Here is a 7426-nt window from a genome sequence, read left to right as displayed (position 1 = left end):
AGCCTATCCTAGGGAGCATCGGGCACAAGGCGGGGTACACCCTGGACAGGGTGCCAATCCATCACAGGGCACACACTCACATACACACTCACACACCCATTCATACACTACGGACACTTTGGACACGCCAATCAGCCTACCATGCATGTCTTGGACTGGGGGAGGAAACCGGAGTACCCGGAGGAAACCCCCGCAGCAGGGGGAGAACATGCAAACTCCGCACACACAGGGCCACGGTGTAATCAAACCCCCGACCCTGGAGGTGTGAGGCGAATGTGCTACCATTATTATTATTATTATTATTATTATTATTATTATTATTATTATTGTTGTTGTTGTTGTTGTTGTTAATAATAATAATAATCATATTGCTATTATTATTGTTGTTATTATTCGTATTATTACCAGTGTTCTGTAATGAGATGAAGAAGGAGAAAAAAATCCCCTTTCCCTCACGCCGATCATCTTCCTTGACACTCGCGCGCACACAGTCTAGCTGATTTAGAAATCAAGTCTAAGACTCAAAAGAGAGGCGGTATTTTAACCCATCCTCGTCTCTCCATCACTCCACACGCTCTCTCTCTCTCTCTCTCTCTCTCTCTCTCTCGTTTCTCTGCACGGCCACCAGAGGCCTCGCTGCCTGAGCGCTGGGCGGGAGCGGGAACGCGCTGCGCGCACACGCCACATTCGCGCCTTATTCGAGGAGCAGCTGGAACTGCGAGGAACTCGCTCCAAAATCGCTCACGCGCCGCTTGTTCTCGGCTTCTCCTCAGCAGGTAAGCGTCCGCGTCCTTATTTAGCCTACCTTTGTGTCTCTCGTTGTATTTCTACATTTCTCATAGGCTATATCTATAGCTCCTTATATGTCGTTTTATTAAACGAAAAAAAACCAGAAGCTTTTTTTTTTTTTTTTTCAAAGGCAAAATGACAAACGGTAGCTACATTTGCGCCGTCACGCGCGGATAGACAAGTCTCTGATAACAAGCTATGTATGAAGACAACATTTATTTATTTATTTTTTTTATTTTTAAAGAATCAGTCGAAAGTGTTACTTGGTGCTTGTGGATATTGTTCTTCGAAAGAGCAGCTACAATTGTATCGATTTCAGAAGTTTTTTTTTTTTTTTTTTTTATAAGGAGAGGTCTGATGCGCGTGAATGTCCTGTTTTAAAGAAAAAGTTAATGAAATCGTTTGAACCTTCTCGCACTTTCTGAACTTTCTGTGTTGAACATCATTCATGTTTGTGAGCAGTTTATAACTAATATAGTCGTGACAGTAGCCTATTCATTCTTGTCAGTAATGTGTTTAATTTACCTCCTAATCAGAGAGCACATTCAAACTCCCAGCTCTGGATGAATAATTAAAAAGAGTCTTCATCTGTGTCTGTGGGCTTTTAAATGAGCAGTGTAACCGTGCACTCAGGACTGTTCAGCACAACACCTGCTTTATTTATATTGCGCGTCGGTCTCAGATGAAGCCGGAGTCGATGGACACATTTTAATTCCTGTCGCTTCAGACAGCATCACATGCCGTGCAGGATGAAATACACAATCTCTGTAAAGTCCGAAATGAAGCTGGTCGATAAAGTGCATTTTGAGAGTGATGATAAAATAGTGTGAGAGATTGTGTTTTATGGTGAGTAGCTCTGCACCCTTTGCTGATTATACAGCCTTACTAGGCTATAACACATGCATTGCAGAATAATGTGGTGAACTTGACACTTTTGAATCACTGCACAGTTAGTGAACTTTTGGCAGTCTGGATGTTGTTGTGATGCTAAAGTTTGTGCATAGATCTGATCACTGCGATCAGAAATTGAAAAATGCTCCACTGTCAACAAAAAAGGTCTAAAGCTTTGATTGTCGCCTCTGATAATAGATGAATTCTATACCTAAAATGATAACCAGCTATTTCTAAATGCTTCTTCTTCATAATTAGGCTATTAAAGAGCTACTCACAGATGTAATTCAGAGGCTTATTGAATTGGTTCTGGTATATCATCTTTGGAGTGTTATTTTTTTTATTTATTTATTTTTTTTCTCTTTCTCTTTGGACCGAGACTATGCCCGAGAATACTTGAATCATGGCATCTCCATCCCAGAAGAGTACGTGAACATTTTGAATTATGTATTCTAAATGTTGTGATGAACAGGGAGGTGCCAGTCGGCCAATTGTTATAACATTTGTTGAGAGAGAATGTTTGGCGTGAGGAGGAAAAGGCATAATGACAGTGTGGTTGCAAACTGTATGTGTGTGTGTGTGTGTGTGTGTGTGTATGTATATATATATATATATATACACACACACATATACACATATATATATATATGTGTATATGTGTGTGTGTGTATATATATATATATATATATAATCATAAAAGCATGCTTAGTATCTATTTGAGTCTCACTGGACATAAATGACCAACGTAGGTGTTAATTCAGCCTGGCTGTGTAGGTGGTAAGGGTGCAGCAGGCAGTTTTATGTAAAGTGGCTCATTGGCTGCGTGCTGCAGAAACCCCGTAAATCAGATTTTACCCATTTTAATGTTCTACATCATTTGGAAACTCGCATTCATCTTCTGTGTGATGTACAGGAATCCCATGCATTTAAGTCCCAGCAAACACTTATATTCATTGTCCAAATAAAACTGTTTTTGGTGCTGTTTTTGGAGATAAGATGTTTCTTCAGCATACTGTCTATCTACAGTCCTCCTTTTTCCACTATGCCAAAAAAAAAGTGAACATGGCTGATACTATACGTGGCTTCTCTGATCTTGTGAGCTAAAGTGTCTGTTAAAGTGCACCTATGATGCTTTTTCAGATATTATCTTTCATATAGTGTATTATAGAGCTGTTTGTGATTGTAAAAAGTCTGCAAAGTTTCAGAAATCAAAGTGCACAAATGGAGTTATTGACACCTCTAAGAAAGAACCGATTCTGAACAGCTGAAAAGAGTCGTCAGTAATTCCAGTACAAACCTGCGTAGGGTTGTAACAAAAAACCCCTCCTCTGGTCTTCATTGGCTGCTTGCGAACAACGTGTATTTTGACCCACTGTCAAACACTACAATTGAGGTTGCTTCCTGAAAGAGTTAGGTTCATGTCTAGAAGATGATGTTTTCTGCACTGCAAAAGTAAAACCACTTTGTATGGACTCACAAACGATGAGGATGTAATGCGTCAGTGGTTAGAACTCATTTTTAAAACGATACCACAGCAGTTCAACTCCGACCTTCGTTTGTGTTCCTGTCATTTCACCGACGACTGTCAACGCAGGATTTGCGAAATGATAATTCATTAAAGATGGGGCTGTACCCATGTTATTTGGACTATCTTGTGCCTCAGGATCACAACCTGTAAGTATGATTAATTATTTATGTATATATTTTCTACTGAGTGTTCCAAACGCATAGTTTTGTGTTGTATACGTGTACAGCCAGTGCACAGCTGTTAGCCTGTTAGCTGTTAGCCTCTGATAATCGGCTAACTCATGTTATTGCTGAACCACATATAAACCTACCACTGAGAAACACTACCACTGTTCTTGTTGTACTTGCGATGGTGGTTTTGGTTTATTATCGGACTCGGGCTCAAATGAATGAGGTAAAATCGACAACATTATTTCTGAGCTGCAATTTAGATGTGGTAGTGGGTGTTTCCTTTCCGACACGTGCTGTAAGTGATAGAAAATCACAACAGACTGGAATATCTGACCAATAAGAGCAGAGTAGGATCTCTGAAAGGAGGAGTTTAGAGCGAACGGACCTTTTGAACGAGTCGTTTGTGATGATGAGAACAAGAGGTGATGCAATGTAAATTATGAGAAAATTAAAGTGTGTTTTTTTTTTTTTTTTTTTTTAACTTGGATGCATGTAAACCTATTGTATGAGACCTCAAACAAAATTATTCACGTTTATATAGCACAGTATGGTCTCTTTAAAATGTTAAGGCATCTCTCCTTTTTCTGAATTCTGGGGTTTTGTTTCATTCTTAGGTCACCAGTGGTAGTTGGAGGTTAAAGGTAGTTTTGCGAAAAACAAAAAACAAAACAAAGTAGAGCATTCAATTTTAATTGCCTTTTCTTGTCCAGTCAACTAGATTATCCACTGAGGAGAGTGAAGTGTGACCAGACTGGAACAAAACAATAATTGTCAAAATTGTTACTTTATTTCACCTCAGAAATTGAGAGCTGGGTGGGTGTTAACTCCTTAGATTGTCTACACTGCTCTCATATGTGGTGGAGAAAGCAGCCTGATGAGGATATTTTCTCCCCACCCCATCTGTCCTTCACATATATTTTCCGTAAATACAGGCAGGACATGGCTGTAAATTACAGGCATAAAACAAACGCAGTATAGATTGGTTGTGATTTATGTCTGACGACTATAACCGTGAGGGCATCTAAAGTCTGAGCCACAGCTTTGATAAATTGATTGGATAAAACATCAAGCCTGGGACATTGATTACTGTTTACCATGTCTGAGAGCAAACCACAGTGAGGGTTTTTGGTTAGGGAAGGGGTTAGAAAGGATGGAAGTAGTATGGTTTATATATATATAAACGGGGGGCGGTTATGGTTTGCGGGAATAAAATCATTAGGGTTTTTTGTAATTGATGCCGACTCAGTAGTTGGAGTTCAGTTCTCTCTTCTGCAGTTCTGCACCTGCTACAGGAGCCTCCGGTGCAGAACTTTAGCTTAAATTAGCCACTGTGTATTTCACACCTGCTCCAAGAGCCAGCGCGTGCCAAAGGAGCTCACCCTTCATCTTCCGCCCCGCACTCTGTGGGTGTGTGCGTGCAAAAGTGTGTGTGCGTGTGTAAAAGCTTTAGCTCGGGCAGCAATGCAGTTCGTTTTAGGAATTGACAGAAAATTGACAGAACATGATAGAAATGCTAATGCTCTCTTAAAAAAAAGTTTGATAGCTTATTAAACTGATATAAACTGTTTAAAGGCACGATTTCAGATTAACACCATTGCATTTATTCTCACTGAAAGTCTATAGTTTCTCAGAGATGTATCTACAATCTTATATTTGTTGCTATGCATGATTATTGTGAATCAGTTCCTACATAGCATTTTAATACTAAAAACTGCAGTGGCGTATTTAATTAAAACCCAAACTAGGCCATATAGCCACAGTGCTTTCTGGCCCCTGTATAGCGGCGTTGTTTTTATTTTATTCCAGCTGCTTGAACAATCACTAATCACACCATTATTCAGTTACAAATTAAGACTGCTAAGGCAGTTACCACCATGCCTGCAAGTTAAGCGACTACAGAGCGACTCTGCCACATACAGTGGGGTGTGTGTGTGTGTGTCTGTGTGAGAGAAAGAGAGAGAGAGGGGGCCAATTCAATTACTGCTGTTATTAATGTGTTAACCTCTAACCTCTACAGCTGTCACTCAAAGCGGTGATCCCGTAATATAAATTCAAATGGAAAACACGGATTCTCACATCCTAATTGAGCTTAATTAGCTATTCACTTTTAAAATAACAGTGAGCACCAGAGATGAAAAAAGGTGCACTTTTTTTCTGCACTGCTGTCTTTTCTTTTTTTTTTTAATGAATACATTTTTTTGTAGAATTTCAGATGTCTCAACTTGTATTTTAATGAAAACTATGAAGAAGTACTTATTTCAATTATTTAAAATTTCTCATTGAAAAGGAGCAGCACAGAAAAATTTTTGGATACCATGAGATTCATAAAAGCAGTTTTATGCTTTATAAAAAAGTTATTTTCTAAGTGTTGTATAAAATGAGTTTGTCTTCACAGTTTGAGTGTTTTAGAGGCCTTGTATGTTTCTTTTCCCTTTTTTTCCATTGGCAGTCATCAAGTAGTGTGTTACCATGGCAATTTAGCTTGGCAGAATTGGCATTGGCATTTGTTAGAGCGAACAGACAGAAAATCTGTGCCACTGTACAGTATGCTAACTCACTTTTGTACTCTTTGCAGTAGCGATAATCGACAGTTTTTGTGCTTGCTTTTCTTTTTCTTATTTCTCTCACGGTGCAATCAGGGGAGTTTTGATTGTAAAATAGGCCTACCTGGTTCACAAACAGTGTTGCTGTGATTGTTGTAAAGCTATTTGACAGTTAACTTTATTGTGCAAGACTAGAATTAGAAAGAAAAAGAAAAGTGATTTCTCTCTACCTGGCAGGCTTTCTCCCTCTTTTCCTCTGAAGCACCCGGACATGGTGTACTCTCTTTCCAACAGAAATAGAGTTAAAACATTAAGTGCTACTGAATAATGTATGAGTTCCAGGTTCTGGCAGTCATGAGATGCTCTGAAGCCTTGAGGAATCACTCAGGGTGGGAGTGGGCATATAAGCGGCTTGGTGTGACCTTTGGCCTAGCTAGTAAACTTGGTGTGTCTGGGTGTCATTTTTAATGGTTGCTAGGGGTATGTTTGTGTTTACCCCAGCGTAATTCTCACCAAACTGACACTGCTGGTAAAATACTTCAGAAGGCTAGCAAGAAGATAATAAATCAACCAAATGCATATGTTTTGGTGTGAACTGGCCTTCAGTTTTAACATTTTGGAATGTCCAAAAAAATATGATTTTGTCTCTACTAGCAAAAGTTTCACAAAAATTACCTTCAGTCAAGTTCGTTTTAGTCGAGCAGGAAATATTGTAAACCCCCTGATTACAGACATGTTAGGATGATTTTATTTTCTCTTGTTTGTTTAAGATTTAAGATGTTTGTCTATTTAATGCAATGCATATATATTTTTTTAAAGCACTAATTCAGCATGTAGATCAGACTTTTCAATGAGTGCTTTTACAGTTTTTATTGTTACAAAAACGCATTTTTGCCCAACATTGTTATTATTATTATTATCATTATCATAGTGTAATCTGTTAGTAAATGAATGTTTTTACAGGCTTATTTTGGGTAGCCATACCCTTTAAATGTATAGGTTGTTGTTCCCTAGAGATATGTCTCATCTAATGTCATCAAAACTCAGTCTAGAGTGACACAGGCACAAAATTGTATTGGTCAAAGCCTTGATCAGAATGTGCACCCTGCTGTTGGCAAGCCATCATAGTAGGCTGTCAGTTTTGCCATAAAAGAGTTCATTGGGTTGAATTATGCTGTTCACTCACTTCGATCTTTCTATAGAGGCGAAGCATTACAGGACAATTCATATTTGATTATGGAGGCTGCCGACAGCTTGGGAGAGGCTTATAGAATCTAAATCTTGGGTAAAGTGTGTATGCACACAGAGTGCTGGTACAGCCAGCTGCTGACATCACGAGGGCAGATGACAAGTTCTGCCCTCTCTGACCAGCTTTGATCATTTCCACTGTTCCCCAGAGGTGTTCTCTCTCTCTCTCTCTCTTTCCCCTCTCTGCTTCTTTAGTGTTACTGGAGATACTGTTTAGGTTAAAGGCTGTAAACGTGTAAACATTAACATTCGACCTA

The 7426-nt window shown here is 39.1% G+C and overlaps 1 protein-coding gene across 2 annotated transcripts in view; it reads left to right on the top strand.

Annotated features, from left to right (window-relative positions):
• The first annotated feature begins 669 nt into the window (after positions 1-669).
• LOC108271544 (cadherin-22) overlaps positions 670-7426 on the top strand; it is a 273022-nt gene continuing 266265 nt past the window's right edge. The window contains exon 1 of one of the 2 annotated variants that reach the window (XM_017479185.3): positions 670-776. The gene's annotated coding sequence lies outside the window, so the exon portion shown is untranslated. The remainder of the gene's footprint in view (positions 777-7426) is intronic. The other variant, XM_017479184.3, reaches the window with a different exon arrangement.

This window comes from Ictalurus punctatus, chromosome 11 (genome assembly GCF_001660625.3).
Source record: "Ictalurus punctatus breed USDA103 chromosome 11, Coco_2.0, whole genome shotgun sequence".
In the NCBI taxonomy this organism is placed as follows: domain Eukaryota; kingdom Metazoa; phylum Chordata; class Actinopteri; order Siluriformes; family Ictaluridae; genus Ictalurus; species Ictalurus punctatus.
The sequence above is the reverse complement of the archived record's forward strand: the minus strand, read 5'-3'. Positions and strand labels throughout refer to the sequence as shown.